General features: G+C 39.9%; 1 long non-coding RNA gene across 1 annotated transcript; it reads right to left on the bottom strand.

The window, feature by feature from the left end:
• Positions 1-2,895: 2,895 nt before the first annotated feature.
• LOC119000898 (uncharacterized) lies at positions 2,896-11,476 on the bottom strand. The gene is made up of 4 exons (XR_005069436.1): positions 11,356-11,476; positions 8,653-8,785; positions 5,173-5,230; positions 2,896-3,214 (listed from the first exon to the last, which is right to left on the bottom strand). It is a non-coding gene; the product is annotated as an uncharacterized LOC119000898 (long non-coding RNA).
• Between the last annotated feature and the right edge of the window lie 6,969 nt (positions 11,477-18,445).

Raw genomic sequence — 18,445 nt, forward strand, 5'->3', positions numbered from 1 at the left:
GCGCTCAAAGTGTTTGTTCATTTTAAGCAAAGAAATTATATGATTAGTGTGACATGTGAAAACAGTGGAGCAATATGGAAGATGAATTGGAGCAGAAAGAACTTAGAAATGTAAAAAGGCAATTAAAATAATTATCTAGGAAATACTGAGGCCTTACACTAAGGCAGAGGTGGTGAAGATAAGGAAATATTGAGGAGGCTACTTCAACAAAGACTTGCAAATACTGAATAACAAAATAAGAAATTCCCAGTAGGTGAACAGAACAAGAAGAAGTGAAGAGTTAAATACTAGCATGGATATTTGGAATACAGTGAGAGTACGTCCATGTTGAAGTAAAGGGCTCATGATGGAAGCAGTGAAATAGAGACTTGGATAGATGAATTCTGCTTTTAAAAAGTCAAGGAGAATGGACTTTATTCTATTAGTAATGAGTCATTAAGCAATGATGACATGATGAAAGTGAGGTGTAGGATGAAGAGAATTTAGACAAAGGAAGGTGCATTGAGAAGCTGCTGAAGAAATCCGGACACTCGCTCCAGACTGCTACCACTAGAAATACAAAGGAAGGGACATACCTACAACACCTTCTGAAAGAAGGTCAACTTATAAGTACTTGAATCAGCATCCAACATAGTAACTAGTAGAGAGAAGTTTGTCTTCCATAGACTTAACTGATTTACTCCTTTTTATGAACAAAACACACCCTGAAAGACTAGTAGATTTTGATTATCCACTGATATTCATTCAGAACCTTTTATATGACATGTACATGGAACACACACAAATATGTATACACGTGGTCCTTTGAGCTGTTTTTTTTTTCACTCTTATCAGCTTTCAGGAGAAGCTGAGAAGCTGACTATATGTGATGAACCTCTGTGGCTATGACCTTCCAAAGTGGCCTCTGTGATCTCCACCACCTTCAGTCACACACTGTCTAGCCTCCTCCTACCTTACATTGTGCTTGGCCCTTGAGACCAATGATATAAAGCAGAAGTGATGGTTTATCATTTTCCAGAGTACATAATAAAAGCCTGAACCTTCTGTCTCAGCTTTCTTTCTCTCTCAAATCACTCACTCACGGGGAAGCAGGCTGCTGTTGTCAAAAAGACACCCAGCCTGCCCATGAGGAGTCACAGTTGGCAAGGAACTGAGGCCTGCTAGTAGCCACATGAGTGAGCTTGGAAGTGGAGTCTCCACTCCCAGTCAAGCCTTGATAAGACTGCCACTGTTGCCAACAGCTTGACTGCAGCTTGAGACCATGAGCCAGAACCACCCAGCTAAGCTGCTCCCCATTTCCTGCCCTGAAGAAACCAAGAGGCAATAAATGTTTGCTGTTTTCAAACTGCTAAACATTGAAAACTAGCAAGGAAATCTTGTTTCCATCTTTATCCTAGCTGCTAAGAAGTACAAGCTAATATTCTTGATGTTGTTGATTTTTTTGTCTTCTGTCTAATGATTTTTGGTCTTATTGCACCCACCCATTTATTGTAAAGCTCCTTGACATTTTTTTAGAAATAGATGGCCTTGGCTGGTGTGGCTGAGTGGATTGAGCACCAGCCTGTGAACCAAGGGATTGCTGGTTTGATTCCCAGTCAGAGCACCTGCCTGGGTTGTGGGCCAGGTCCCCAGTGGGGGGGCATGCAAAAGGCAACCAGACATTGATGTTACTCTTCCTCTCTTTCTTCCTTTCATCCCTCTGTCTAAAAGCAAATAAATAAAATATTTTTTAAAAAAGAAATAGATGGGAAATAAAACAACAAATAAAACTAGCAGGCCATACGTAAGATCGCAGCCACCCTCAGAGAGATCACAATCTCATTGACGTGAAAAGAGAACAAGTCAATTACCAGTGTTCAACCATATAGAGATTGCTATTAAAATTCAAAGAAAAGGTGAAAGTGGTGTTTTAGGTCAAGTTCCCCGGAACTGGGCCTTGAGATAAGGTTTGCATTATAAAAGTGCTCTCCAAAGGAACTACTAAGGGAATGAGGAAAGGAGGACAGGGAAAGGGAAGAAGCCAAGATTAGGTAGTATTTCAAAGTCTCACAGAACGTTCTGCATAGAATGTCTGGAATGTAAATTAATCCTTTGTAGCTTGTCCAAGGCAGAGGTGATGAGCTTCCACGCCTCTGCACCAGCCACTCAGTGGCAAGGGCCTCTAAAAGGACAGATAAGCACCCAGGCACTCCAGCTCCCTGCAGGGCTTCTTGAACATGCAGACCAAGTGGTTGCAGTAGCCTGAGGAAAGTCCTCAAAAGAAACTGCAGGTGTCTGCCGTCAGAAGAAAGAACACACTGAAACCAAATTAAAACACACAGAACTGGTGAAGAGATCTGAGGGCATCTTCAGAGAGTTCCAAGGTTTGCTCTATCAGGGAAAACTCCATTCAGAGAGATGCCTCTTCACCTGTACCAGGTCTTACAGGATAAGGTAGAATTGGCACAGACATGAAGGTAAAAGTATTTTACAGAATCTAAATGAAGCGACTAACCAATTACAAAATTAGCAGAACCTCTCAGGTACTCTAGAATGATCTGATATTTAACTTAGTCTCTTAATTTTATTTCTAATCCCAAGGAGGGATCTTGAATCATTTCTTATTTGGGTTATTAAAATACAATCATTTGTTTTTGGCAAAGAGGCAATGAGAGGTTAAAATAATCCTATGTGATTTCCAAACCTTAGCAATGCTATTTTTCATTCATTCTGGTTTTAAAACACAAATGCAGAATAAAACTCTGGGCTTGATGTTAAATAAAAAGAAAGCTTGGTAGAAGAGAATGATGCCCACAAAGTGTTTTGAGACCCTCTCTTCTATTTTTCATTATTCCCAGGTTGCTGAAATTTGGAAACCATTTCAAATGCAAGCTATTTAATAATATGTCTCTTTTTTATTCTTTTTAGAATTTATCTGTGACAAGCAAAGTGCTGTAATAGCTTTTCCTCCTATATATGCTTTAGGATTTAGTCTAACTTTATCTGAAGCTGAGCATAAAGGCATAAATCATTAAGCTCCTGCTTGCCTGATCAAGAGCCTATCTTTCAGAAAAATCAGGTGTCCAAAGACTGCTGTTCACAGAAGCTCTATTTTCTGACTCTCCATCAGGTTTGCAGACACTTCTCCCCAAGGATTCATCAACCTCCAAATAAAGAAGGAAGGCAGGTCAATGACACCAAAATCTGCAGCTTCAGCAGCTTCTGGAGTTCCTGGCTAGAAAAAAAATAAAATAAAATAAAGAAAGAGAGTGAAAAAACACTTTCAAAGAAACGTTAACAAATGGTCTCAGAATTCATGGTTACATTCTGCGAAGGAGACTTTTAGAACCCTATAACAAGCAAGTTTCTGGTGTTGTTGTGACGAGCTACCAACCAGCCCAGATAGATGTTGGCCATTATTGTTTCATTAGCCACAACACAGTTTTGTGTGCCACTTTATCATTTTGACAAAAGAATTTCTTTGTATCTTTTATCATGTTATCATGACTTAAATGTGGATAAACCATACTGAAAGAGTCTGTAGGCACTCCTTCCAACTGAACACTCCTCAGATGCCCTTATACTTTGGCAACCCAGTCCACACCACAAAATGATAGAATTGACATCCTTTCTGAGAACCACTGCGTTGGGGCTTATTGCCCATTCTACAGGCAACAAAGCTGAGATTCAGAGAGGTTAAATAAACCTGCTTAACTAAATAAGGACAAGTGAAGCCTGTTGTAGAAGCCCAGCCACCTATCCAAAGTGTTTCCAGTATACCACAGTTCAACTAAAAAGGTTAGAGACAAATTTAAACTCCAAAGTGATATTTGTATGGAATTTAAAGAGTCTTTGGAGGGTGAGACACAACACAATGAAACATGGAGAGATAAAAAGCAAACTCTGCTACTTCTGTTACAGAAAATGAAGTGACCATACACCGAGGGTTCAGGAGCACGATCTTTATTACATGCATGGGCCTGGAGGAGAGTAACCTCCAAATTCTGAGCCCTGAACAAAGGGTTCATAGGGTTTATATAGCCTGCAGGCTCTTCCTGTCTATGTGACAAAGCGAGTTACAGAAGCGGAATGCAGAAGTTATGTCTATTTCCTTATTTGGGGATGTCTGAGGTGCTGTGTCTCTTTGGCTACGTGGCAGAAGCAGGTTACAGAAGCAGATGCGGAAGTTAGACTCTCCTACGGGGCATTCTTAGGCTAGCGGAAGGGGCTTTCCCCTATCCCTTCAACTCTGATTGAGATAGGGCCACACACAGGCTTGGACAACAAAGAGGGGGAGCCAGCTAGAGGTGGAGGAGGCACCTTAAGTATGACAAGTAGGGTAGACTTAGCTAGGGTTTTAGGCTTTCCATAGAGTGGTTGATTTGAGCAATTCCTGTTTCTCAGGGACGGCCCTAGTTACCTGGTATCTGGCCAAGGGGTGGTTAGGGTGGGTGCATAGTAGCCCTGGAGTGTGGAAGCTCCATAGGGTGAGTGGTTGAGTTGTGGACTTGACCAGTTGTTCTGAGAAAGAACTGATCAGCCTTTAGCCATGGCCGTAAAACTGGGTGAAGACAGCCTCTCCCAAAAAATTTCATCACAAGCGCTTATTGATAAATAGCGTTGGCCCTATGGCAAATCTCAGATACTCACAGAGGGAGCTGTGAAAAAGAAAGTTAAGCAATACCATTAAGAATCCATAGACCCGGAATGAGTTCCTCAGCAATTCATTTGCCTTGTCATTTGAGGTAAGTTATGTGATTTCCTCAGTACCTCAGGTTCTTCATCTGTGCATGGGGAATTCACATAACTTACCTCCCAAGATTATTGTGGAGATTAAATATAATAATACACATCTAAACAAGTATACATAATTTGTATGTCTATATAAAATATAAGATTTAAACAAAGAATGTTACCTTAATCACAAGTATCATACAAATATAATGGTGTCAAACTATTTTTAAATGACCATATTCTTATCACTACGTACGCATGCAAGCCGAGCTCTCTGGGAGTGTCCTTTTACTACCAAATAGACAGAGCTATAAATTGTGGAGTCTTGATATAATAGATCAGATAGCTCTTTCCAATGTGTTATGTTCTATTGCCTCAGAATAATAAACTGCCAAGACAATATCATGCATCATATTAGTGGCAGATTATTCAGCAAAACTCACAAGGAGAGGAACTTACAGCTCACAGACAGACTCGAGGTTCCATCCTTTGTTATCTCGTCCTTCTTTGTAGAGTCCTGAGTTTTATAGAGTAAAAAAATCTTAACTTATAATAATCAGCAAAAGACATGATTCATGGAAACACTTCAAATTCTTAGAAACGCAAAACTTTACATTTATCAGGGGTAAAGCAAGATAAAAATAAATCATTCTGGACTTAGAAGGACTACTCTCAAGGCAAAGATTTATGAGGGGGACCAAGGAATGGGAGTCTGAGTATAAAACATTTAGAATTCTTTCCCAGACATTCAGAACTTCCCAGTGGTTCTCAGTTCATTCTTCTCAGGAAGCACAGTTCTCCTGATATCAGTAAAGAAACTCAAATTGGCCTCACTATGGCTTCTTTCACTCTTCCCTCGTAAGAGTTAGATGGTAGAGCATACCCCCCGCCCCCACCGCAAGAAAGGAAAAGACCTGACTTACATTCTCCACAAAAACAAGAATACTGGTGAATTACTCAAGTGCGTATTTTTCCCCAAAGCACTGTATGTAGTGTGTTGTTTGAAGAAGTTTTGAAGCAATGGTTTGAATAGTCCAGTTCCAAAAAGAAATACCCAACCGCTACTCCTAAATCTCAAACATCTAAGGGTGTCCACTTACAAGTCAGTGAAAGCTCTCATACAGCATTTTCTTATCTGCTGGGTATCCTCCAAACTCCAGAGAGCCTCCTGCTGCCTTGCCCCAAGTACGTCTGTTACAAATAAGCTCTTTGCAACAACTCCCCTCCTGTATCAGTCATCAACACTATGTCACACATCCACTGTAAACCAGCCACTGGTGAGGGAAATTTGACCACATCTTTTGGCTTAGACGAATCAGGATTTATGGCTAAATCTTATGGAAAAGTTCTAATACACCAGTGGGTAAGAACCCCACAAGGTCTGTTAGCAGGGCCTTTTCATGTGCCCTGCACTTAGGGTTTAATGCAATATCTTATTCTATCCTCAAATATCTATGAGGTGTTCATCACTGTCCTCATTTTACATCTGAGGAACCAGTTGCAGAAAGAATCACTAACTGCTTAGTATATCAGTAATATGCCCAAACTTACACTACTTTTCATAGTGGAACCAGAAACTATAGCTAGGTTTGTCTGATTCCAAAATGCTTGCAATCACCTGATGTGCTGGACTTTGAAGTAAAAACTTCAGCCACTGTCATTTCTCTTGGATCACCATAACACGTTGTTATCGAATCATCCATTTGTTTTCCTTGGATGTTGCTACAAATAACAGGAGAAAGATACCAAGCTTAACCCCTTTTTGGTCATCCCAACTTCAACTGAGAACAATTCATCGACATTGAGACTGTCCAACAAAATGGCCATGTGGAAAAAGAGAGAACCAGAGGCTTGCCATGAAGTGCTAAGAACAATAGAAATACCAAAATATCATTGATTCGCTGGAGAAAATATCCCTGTTCTGATTCTCACATGCTGATACCACAGATGGACCCAGCTTAGCTGAGGCACGCTCTGTGCTTCAGCTGTTTACTTAAGCAGCACCAGGGTTCTCAGAAATAGTTGCTATGCCAACCAGCTCCAGGACTATATATACATTCATGACCAGGGCTTATTCTTAGGGCTTTGTTACCTCTCTTTCTAAAGTTTGACTATCTTATTGCTAAACTGCTTGTATTCGTGCATTACAGACTCTGTTAGGCAGATTTTTTTTCCTCCAGCAGGTGAAAAATCCAAGTGGAGGTTTGCAGCCTGCACTAAGAAATCTCTGACATCACTATTTTTTTTAAATTTAATCTTTATTGTCTTTTTTCCCATTACCATTTGGTCCCCTTATACCTCCCTCCCCACAGCAATCACCACACCGTTGTCCATGTCCCTGAGTCCTTTTTCCTTTTGCTCAATCCCTCCACCCCCTAACCTCCCTCCCAGCTAGCTGTCATCTGTTGTCCATCTATGAGTCTGTCTCTGTTTTGCTTGTTAGTTCAGTTTGTTCATTAAATCCCACATATGAATGAAATCATGTGGCATTTGTCTTTCTCTGGCTTATTTCACTTAGTGTCACAATTTTATAGTCAGTGACCAGACTGCTCTATCTGTCCAAGCCCCTGACAATTTGCTGTTTAGATGACAAAGGGCAGCATCTTTGTCATCCATTATTAACTGTTAGGTGTGCCCATTGCCACAGAAGTTCTCAGAGGAGAAAGTAAAGCATGCTTCTCAGGTGCCATGATTAACATGCTTTTAAAATCTCCACACTGCATTTTTAGTGGGACACATTTCAGGAGAGCATCAGGGAACACATTTGGCCAATCAATCCTCCTCAGGTCTCCTGCTACAGCTGCATTTAAATAAACCTGTAATGTTGAAAACTGAAAAGAGAAAGCGCTTTAATTACCTTTTCTCCTATTTATGTTACTTTGATGGCTTCTGTTTAAACGTATCTGAAATTTCAGTCTGTTTATTTTATAATTATTGAATGACTACATACAACACTGCCATTTCAATTAGATTTTTACGGCTGATAAAATCATTGTTGACAGAGAACGCACAAATGAATGTGGGTAAACCAGATTAGTGATATTTGTGTTGTTGAATTGAAATAAAACGAAATGACCTGGTGGCTATGTGATCAAATCAGAAAATTTTGCTATAAAGACAAAGCAGCTCTGTGAGAAATCAGGTTTTCAACCGAGAAGCTGTTTCCTGTTGAGACATCATTTTAAAGCCTCAAGTACGCAGCCACTTCTCCCTCAAACAGATTACAAAACCAAAAACGGGCATATAATCTCTTCTAACAAGAGGTTTTCAGCTAGACAGATTGCTTTGAAGGAGAAAGAAGTGAAAAGAAAGTCAAGATCTAAATACTGATAATGCATGCTAAATCCATTTGAATGGATAAGGTAGAGAAAGTATGGTGATGAAGCTTGAGGGGTTAAGACTTTATGTTCACCCAGAAGATCGACAACTAGGGAAGAAGAAAATTTGGAAACATTTCCATTTCCAAATAACAGCTGAAATATATAAGGGAGATGAGGCAGAGAAGAAACAGACAGGCTGTTTCTTGAGAACAGACCATGCTCAAGCGGGGCTCCGTCTTGCTCTGTTATCATTATAACAAATGCTCGAATGACAGTCTTTGTGTGCTAAAATACTTGCAAAAAGTAATAAAAATCTGCTGTTTATTCCAACTTGTTAAAGCAAAGCGGGAGAGTTGAAACAAAAGAGAACCATGTACAGTCACCCAGACTGAAGGGATACTAACAACCATCCCCACGGCATGCCCTATACCATCCCCGCTGGGTGCTCCGTGCCACGTCACGACGATGCAGCCTCCCAGTTCCGAAGGTGAGGCCCACACAGCTGGCCATGGGCAGAGCTGGGATAAGGACTCAGGAGTGTCTCTAGCATCTGTGTTCTTGACTGCTTAGCAATGGCAGGTTATATAGTTTGATTTCACCCTGTACAACCTTCACTTACTGAATCAGTCTACTCTTTGCTGCTCCTCACCCTTCTCTTTCAGCCACATCTGAGATCTGGACCAGGAAAGGTCAACGGAAGTGAGACAACACCTACTGTCTACATATTCACAAATAACCTGATGTTAAATGCCCTGGAAAACAAAACTCAGAAAGGTTGGCTATACTTCTCATCTTTCATTAGATGTTTTGATAGAATAATTTCAGCTAACAACCTCATAGTGCTCTCTATGTACCAAACACTTTTCTAAGGACTTCCTAGGTGATAAATTATTTAATCATTATAACACCCAATGTTCTTATTTCCATCCCCCTCATCTTACCAAAAGGGGGCAAGGGGGAAAAGAGATCTTGCAGCTGCAAAATAAGAGAGCCAGATTCTGATGTAGGCAATCTAGGCGCCAATCTACGCTCCTGCCCAACAACATTTGCCAGGTCTGCGAGGATAACTGAGTGTGCGTATGGTTGTGCATCATGCACACTTGCATGTGCTCGCCTCTAGTTGCATCGCTGATCCACTGAGCAAGGAAACAAAATTGCGTTTCTGTCACCTGTTGTTTTCTATGATTACCACTGATAATTGGCTTCTGAAAGAATTATTTGTAATTGTTATTAAATATGTAGAATTGCTAACATATTCCCGACTCAAATTTATGAATAAGCTATTTATACCTTGTTTCCCAAGTACATTGCCTATGTTCTCTCCTTTCACATGGCAAGAGAAAGCTCCATAAAGATAATTTCCCCCAGTAAAGCTTTCTGTACCTCCATTCCGCTGTGTGCGGCCTTTCCTTCAGACCTTGCTGCAAGTTTGCAAAGTAATGTAGGCATTATTCTCTCAGAGTGAAGGGGCAAAGAACCACACATGGCAAAAATCAAAGAAAATAGTCAATAGGATAAGTTTGGAAAACTACAAGATGAGGAAGGGAAAACAATGGAAATGGGGGCTAAAGAAAGTCAAGCCAGATTGCCCATCTCAACTGCTGATCCAAGTCAGACACCCTGGGGAGGGTGGAAGGAGGCCTATTCATCAAAAATTGACAATTACTGTGTTCTGGGCTGTGGGAGTTTCACAAGGAGGAGAAACCAAACTTTATAACCTTAAAAATCTTACAATTTGAAGAAGAAAGAGATGCACATATCCATGTAAATAAGGACAAGATTTCAAAAAGGTCCATCTTGCCTCTCAGTAAAAATTTGAAAAAATAAAGTATCTTCTAATTTTTTAATCTTTTCACTCCAAAGGATGACTATCATGTGATTATTATTAAACAACTTAATAAAAATTGTTATCAAAATAAATAAATAGCATCATGAAGATTCTTGAAATGGGCAGAGGAGACTTTCCTTTGATGGTAGAATGAGTGATGCTGGAGTTTGAGGACCTATTTGAATCCCTTTGCTGTTGGAAATGAGACGTCATTTTAAAAGTTTTTATTGTATTAACACAGAACCAAGATCTGAAATGAAAAGTGGTGATGCAGTTTGAGAGTAGCATGTTCTTACCCAGCAAGTCTAAGAAGTTAGAAAGAGTGAGGACTGTGAATGCTTGGTTTCTTCCTCAATAGTGAGGCAGGTCATAGAAAAGGAACTTTTCAAAAGGATAAAAATTCAATACTGCATTTCAAATATGAAGATAACTGCCTTTCCCTGCTATAATCCTAGTGACCTGTTTTTATACTGGTGATACATAAGGCTTATTCATCCACTCTCAGACTTGACCTCCCCTTCTAACCCTACTCTTCAGTAAACATCATACTTTTACAGTAACACAACACAACAAAACAAAACAAACCCTGAAGTACTGGGTTAGGGCATACATGGTAGAGTTAACTGGGGAAAAGAAAGAGAGGTGGTTCTTATCAACATGTAACAACGAAACCAGACAGAAGCAAGGCCAAGGGGTTATTTCAAGGGCTGGGCTAAAATAGCTGCTTTTCTGCTTTTAATTTCAATTACATATGACAGTTTACCTCAACAAAGTCTGCAGATAAATTATGATTCTGAATCTGAGAACACGGGGAAAGTTACACATCTTGTCAGAATTTTGTTTTGTACAGGTAAACTTTTAAATCTTAGTATTTAGCAGTGTATGACCTTAGGACAGTATGCCAATTTCTCTGGATGTCTATTTCTTCATCTGTAAAAGATGGTGTTGAATTGGGAAGAGATATAAACTCCAAGGAGATCTGCTAAAGCTCTTTGATTCCAAGCACTGTGACATGTATAAGTGGTCTGCAACACACTGTATCACTGTGGGAAGATTCACTCAAGCAATTCTTTCATCATGTAATAAAGGGATTCTGTCCAGTATTCTGTCCACTACTTTTTAATACTTAAACACACAAATGCTATATTATTACTAGCATTTTGTTTTGTTTTTCTCTTTCTCATCAAATATAGCAGTTTCTTCACACTGAATTTTTGGAAGGAAGAAGGATGGAGAATTTTCAGAAGAAAGATAGCTTATATTCTATTTCATGTCAGCTTCGTCTTTTAGGTCTCACATTTATTTAGCATGACATATTCTTAATCAAACTGCAAAATATGGAGATAAATAATCAAATCACTTCCATTCTCTTCTCTCTTACCTCTTCTGTTAGAGGATATGAAACAAGAGGAGGGGAGAAGAAAGGAAAGGAGAGGAAAATCTCTCCTAGGTCTCAAACTATCACAATCAAAATGAAAGATCTCACAAACATACTTTTCAGAGTTTAGAGTCTAGCTCTTCTGAAGAGCATATTTCTCGCCCCTCCTGCACTGTGCTGATTGCTCTGTCTGCAATTTCACCCCCTGCTCCTCTGTAATCTCTCCACTCAGCTTTGTTTTCTTAGTGCTCTCCCTGCCCTCTACATCTCTTCTGATTGCTCTGGTCTCCCTGGCTGTCTCCAAGCCACTCCTGTTCCTCTGTTATCCCTCTCTTCTATGTTGGTAACCCTTTAGGTGCCGTCCTCTGCTCCCTTCCACCACCTGTGTGATCTTTCTGGCCTCTGTAGCTTTTCCTATGATCCTTCTCTTTGTTTTTTGTCTCTAAGAGTTCTCTGCCCTTTCTAGGTTTCTCAGCCTTTAGAACTCAGAAAACCTCAAAAGGTTCAGGGATTAATTACAGGTTGGATAAGCACCCCAAATTAGGATTGCTTACCGCAATTCTTTACTGAAAGTCTGTGGATACAAAAATCTCATTGGGAAAGTCTGCCTTATAAAAGTTCAAGTACTTAGAGTTGTATTAAGAGAATAATTCCCCTTCAAACACTGGCCTTTCTGCTTCTTGTTTTGGGTTGGGTGAAAAGGAGTTAGCCACTGCTCTCTGTGCATAGTTTATATTCCTTCATTTGAAATAGGCTACACATGATCAGAAAAACCAGCATGCTGAGTACTGAGACAGGACCCAAGCAAGCACTTTTGATTTGTTCAGTAAAGATTTATTGAATACCTACTATGTGCTGGAAGTGCAGGAAGCTAGACTTTATTTCAATCCCCATCAAATAACTATGGATTTACTTCCCATGGGTATATTTTATAGACTGTCTACTTGTGTGACCTTAAACTAGATTGGAAATGTCAAAAATGTTATTGTATAGGTTTCCCTATCACTCTTGTTTCACTGCCTGGAATTTAAAGATTAGATAGCTATTTACATCATGTTACCTTAAAGTGTATATTGCTATTATTCCTATCATGGATCAGCTTAGGTGCTTTTAAATCCAAAGTTTACATGGATTCTCCCTTTCAAGGTCAAGTACAGTTACCAAGATTACAAGCCCATACCCTATAGGCTAAATGATGGATAATGTAGAGAAGGTCATTCTTTTCCCTTGATGTGTCCATCTAATATTTAGTACATTTCTTTGTTTAGCTTTTACTTTTACATCTCCTAAGAAAATTGGAAAATAAATTTTTACAGTCAACATTTAGCCAGATTGCATAATCTGAAAATATTGAAATGTTGAGCCAAATGTTCAGTTCTATCTTCTACCATGCTAGTATCTGGGCAACTCCTCCTGTACCCCTTTGTTCTTGGAGCCCCACACTGATGATTCATGGGCCATGTCTGCCAAAGTATGTGTTTTACTTGCCTGTAAAATATTTTGTAAATTTGAATATAAATTCTCTAACAGACTGAAAATCTCCACTTTGCTACCCTCTCCAGTAATATTTGTTGTTGTGTATTTGTTCCATTTCACACATTTATATTACTCACCTAGTTCCATAGACATTTGGATTTATGATTCCTAAGTTGAGTGATAAGTTGGACCCAAGTGGGAGGCAAGATATGGAGGGAAATAAACTTTTGATGATGTTTCAATACATCCTAACAATAGGTTTATTTGAAATGTAGTGCGAAAATGCAAACTTTGATTAAGGTGCCCTCTCCCACACTTTCCTCATATGGATGAATACATAAGATGAATGAAATAAAGAAAGCCATTCAGTTCTCTTAAATTCCCATGAGAGCCTTCTGCAGTGTTTGGGATGAGTGACCCTGTACACTTAGAAGAACTCTCTCCTTTAACAGACACTAGCAGGAACATGCACTTCCTCCCACATATGTGAATGTTGCTTTCCAGTTACTTTTCCTGATTGTTTCAAGAATCAAGAAAATAATATTTATAAATCATCCCTTAAATTAAAATTGCATAGATTATATAGACTATCACTGATGGTGTGGTGAGGTAATGCCTGAGTATAAAAGGGTGTTGGGATTACAAGAATTGGTCCATATCCTCCATTCTGGCAGCATCTTACCTTCATAGGAAATGTCTAGACTGCATATGACTTTTCTACATGCTCCATGTAGCCATCGCACCTGAATTCCATTTTAGCATCTTAAATGTGTTTCTAGTTTGGAAGAGGAAATGGTAGCTGTGCAATAAAGGATCACGTTTGCCCAGATTGAGTTTCGATCTTGTCCTCAGTTCTTGAGGGGTAACCTCGGAGGCCTTGGAATGACATTTCTCCGTGACGGAGTCTTTGTTCGCCTCAGAGATTTGGGCCTCACTAGACAGTCTCTGCTAACAAAGTGACTTACAGTGGGGAGCCTTGGTGGTAAGAGCTCAGCCTATGGAAGGTCTGAAGACTGAGGTCAGCCACGTGGGTGGACAACCATGACTATGTGACTAAGAAAAAAAACAAACCTCTGAAAATCAAGGATCAGACAGACTTCCCTGGTTGGCAGCACTGCGTGTGTGTTGCTGTTCATCAAAGCTGAGAGGAAGAGGGACTGTCCAACAAGGCCACTGGGAGAGAATGACTGGAGGCTCCGTGTCCCATCTCCTGGGCCCTGCCCTAGGCCTCTCTCACCTCCGCTGATTTTATCCGCGTCTTTCACTGTAATAAACCCTATCCATGAGTAAAGCAGCTTTTCTGAGTTCCAAGGGTCCCTTTAGTGAATTATCAAACCTGAGTATAATCTTGGGGACCTCTGAACTTGCAGTTAGTGTCAAAAATGGGAATCATCTGGTCGACTTTCAAAATTGCAGGTAGACAGGGGTGAGGAGAAGGGACAGAATCTGTAAATCTCTAAGATTTTTCAGTGATTTTCTGGAGCTTCTGTTCCTACAAAGCTGACTGTTTTCAGAAGACGGTCTCCCCAGACTTCCAGCCCTATCCAGCTCACAGAAAATGGTCTGGGCACCTGCAAAGGGCAGCCTGAGCATTTCAGCAACAGCACATGATCCCTCTCCATCTGTCCAACCCAGGCTCCACCAAGAGAGACAAAGGGAAGCCAGTCAACTCGTCTTTCATTCACCCTCATAATCTTATTCAGTCAATTTTATTAAACTTGCTTCTTAATATTATCCCATTAAGAAAAAAGATAATTACAATATTTACATCTTATTTCCCAACACTTAGTAAAGTCACAAGCATTTAACTTCACACTTAAAAGAAATGGGTACCAATGTATCTGACACCTAATACTCAAACGCAAATCTCATAGTGATGTTGAAAACTCAATTTCTTTTTATTTCTGACTACAAAGAACAGATGGCATTTTCAGTGAACTGATCTCAAATTGCCTGTGGGACTGGAGGAAAAAAACACAGGTATGCATGCAGATCCATCTTATAAAGTAACAAATTATATTTGGAAAAATATACATCTAGACTAATTTTACCCATGAAACTAATAACATGCTGTCAAAGACTGAAAAAGCTTCCCCAGTACCTGTTACTTTCCTTTTTAGTATAAGGCTCCAGGGCCTCGAGCACAAATACAGGATGCCCAGTGGCGCACATCCAGGGTTTCCTCTCCCCCAATACATCTTCCACAGTAATCACAGGACACACCAGGGGAACAGAGGATAGACGTGAGGGTGGCTGCTCTTCCCATTCCAACTACTTACTGAAGGATTACCCAATACCTGTCACTGTGCCGAGCACACACATTACTTCCCTTAATCTGCCCCATCTGCCCATTCTGCCCTACAGGAAGGAGACATTGTTCTTCCCATTTCACAGAGATGAAGAATCCAATGTTTAGAGAGATTAAGGACCTGCCCCAGATCACAAAGCTTGCAACGGCCAAGTCAGCATTCCCCAACTCTGTCCACCGAAAACCATAATTTAATCTCAACATATTCAGTGTTTTGGTTAATTATAGAGTCTGATTATAGCAATTTATCCTATATATCATTAATAAATTGCTAATTTTCAAAGAAAGTCCCGTAAAATAGTCTTAAGACTCAAAGTGCAAAAATTACACAGAATATAATCAAATTTTTCTTGGATGTTTCCGATAATATGTTACGCCCTTATAATGTCTCTGGTGCATCATCCTGCAGAAGAGCGATTGTGCTAATGAAGTGCAGGCCAGAAGAATAACAGATAAATCAGCTTCCACTTACATATAATCACTACCGTAATTCTCATAAATACTTTTGCAGAGTTCATGATGTAGTGATCTACTAACTTTTTTTTTACTTCAAGTTAACAAATCTTTATCCAGTGCCAAGCCCTGTGCCAAGCCCTGTGGTAAGCTCTGGGCAACAGTAACAAGTGTGATATAATGCTTGTCCTTAAGGAGGCCACATTCTGTCTTTGGATCCCTACATTATGCCCCTTGCAGTAGAATGACTCTGTCAATATTTAATTGGCTGGAAGTGGAATATTAACAGCAGCAGATCTATATTTAAAAAAAACCACAACTGGTGTGTCCACTGATGTTGTAAAGGAGCTACCTTTTCTCTTCTCTTCTATTTTATGCTTTTTAATGAGCTATAACTACTTCCCATGCCATCCAAGCTTTTTTGTAACTCTCCCCCATAGACACACATACTCACACTCTTCAGTAAATAATCGGTATTTGTGGTGTTACCTGGTTTCTATCACTGGCCCGTATTCACAGAAATTTGCAAAAATCTCTCTTATGACTCTTGGAAGGGAAGGGAAGCAGGGAACAAAGCGGAAGGAAGGGAGGAAAGGAGCATAACCTTCCCTTTGGCAGATGCCTAGGAAAAGGAGACTCTTCATGTGATCACTGCATCAAAGGGAAGTAAGAAGTTTCCAGGCTGCCAGTCACAAAGCCACCAAAAACTCACTTCTAATGAAAAAAGAAACTGTTAACTCCTGCACTGTTGTAAAATACTTACCAAAGACACCTTCCCTGCTAAGTGCCATTCATTTCAGGAGTGGAATGCTGTAACACAGAAAAATGCCCAGGGCAACTGGGAACCAAAGAAGGAGGGAATGTGTGGTTCAACTGTCCCTGTAGGGGAGGAAAGCATCTCTGTCCTTGACAGCTACCCCACTTAACTGCTGTGCTGTCAGCCCTGCTTGGCACCAGTGAAAGTCAGCCTTCCAGCAGATTCCCTGACAACTATCCACCTTATGGCTTCCAGCCCACAGTTGAAATACCTTGAATGCTTAAAAATCCTCAAAGCTCCCAAGAGTTGTCTTTTGGGGACAATTAGAAAACCCAAGGAAAGAAAAATCTTTACTTTGCCACTTGGCTTCGATTTCCAAATTTAGTTGAAATTCTGGAAGAGAACTCTCAGACAAAGATTATTTCCTGATTTTTTTTTCTTTCACCTTGGTACTGTTTTAAGACTCGTAGTCAGCAGCCATGGAAGCTGAGGGTGTAACGAATGGTCGACAAGAAGGCTTGAGTCTCCAGAAAATCAGCAGACATTTTCTTCAACCAACAGAGAAGAAAAAAGAGAAATGAAAACAAAAACAAAATGAACTCACTGGGTTTTGGCCCCAGGGTTCCACCAGGTATCTGCCAATGTATTTACCCTGAAATCTAAAGATTCCACATGAAAGCGTTTTAACTTTTAAAACCATCTCTTCACTTTGTTGGGATTTTAGTGGTTAATATTTAAAAGTTTCCTTGCACAGGGCTAAAAAAAAAGCTAATATCTTTTTTAAAGCTTTTTTAAGCTCAAAAATCTTTGGAGGAAATAAAGAAGTTTTACTTCTAACTCATCTGGGTCACTAGAGTATATGTCTCAGTATAGCCATGATCTGTTCTTCCAAAATGTGTCCATCTTCCACAAGAAAAAAAAAACTAGACAAGTTTAGTAATTTTTGTTTCATATAAAACACATGACTGGATGGAGCACAATTTGAGTCCAGTTACAACCAAAGATAAATGCCTTATTCAACAGTTCAGTCCAGGGCCTGAAAATGAGATCATTGCTTGGTATCTTCAGAGTCTGAAAACTCTTGTGAACAGTGGTATGGATGTTAGAAACAGCTTTTTCACATCAGGCCGGTATTGTCCTCCCCACAGTTTCTTTTTTCCAAATGAATCCCTGGTCCTTTTCATCTAGTTCCCCTTGCTGAATGATTCCTCTAGATTTGGATTAATGAACTTTGAAGCATCTCCAGTTCAAATGTGCATTAATCAGATTCATAGCTCTACTTATTTTTCTGAGCACATACTTGAAGAGTTCATAAGCTCAGATATAAATAATGCCTCTTGAACAACTGTATTTTTCTTCTCTTTTCGATAACAGTTTATAGCCAAAGTTATTTTGTATTAGTTTCAGGTGTATGGCATGGTGGTTAAACAGTTATACTTTACCAAGTATTCCCCCTGATATTTCCAGTAACCACCTGACACCACATATAGTTAATAAAATATTATTGACTACATTCCCTATGTTGAACTTTACATCCCCATGAATATATTGGAACTACCAATTTGTATTTCTTAATCCCTTTCTTTACTTTTTTCACCCACTCCCCCAATCCCTCCCCTCTCAGTATTTAAAGATACATTAGCCCTGGCTGCTCTGGCTCAGTATTGAGTGCTGGCCTGTGAACAAAAGGGTCTCTGGTTCGATTCCCAGTCAGGGCACCTGCCTGGGTTGCAGGCCAGGTCTCCAGTAGGGGGTACATGCGAGGCAGTCACACATTGATGATTCCCTCTCTCTCTCCTTTTCTTCCCCCTGTCTAGAAATAAATTTTAAAAATCCTTAACAATAAATACATAAAAATACATTCAAACTGACAAAAAAGTTTTCTACTTAAATTAGGAAGTGGCCAAGTTTCAGCCAAAAACATATTCACACCATACTGAACCTGTGTTCCAAAAAGAGTTTAACTTCTTAAAGTTATTTAGAAATGCAGTAAAAGTTATTCCATAGTCTCTTCAGATGGACGTCAATCACCTCCATTCAGAATTAAACTTCCATTTGCTATGGGAGAAACCCAGGAACTCAGTTCTTCTTGCCAATGCAACAAAGAATTACAGGTCAGCAAGTCTATTGGCGTGCAAGCAGGACTTATCGGTGACCCGTTCTGGAAGAGAAGAGGCCTAGCTAACGTGCAAGTTGGAAACCAAAGGCATAG

Source organism: Sturnira hondurensis, unplaced genomic scaffold (assembly GCF_014824575.4).
Source record: "Sturnira hondurensis isolate 20B ecotype Veracruz unplaced genomic scaffold, ASM1482457v3 Scaffold0016433, whole genome shotgun sequence".
In the NCBI taxonomy this organism is placed as follows: domain Eukaryota; kingdom Metazoa; phylum Chordata; class Mammalia; order Chiroptera; family Phyllostomidae; genus Sturnira; species Sturnira hondurensis.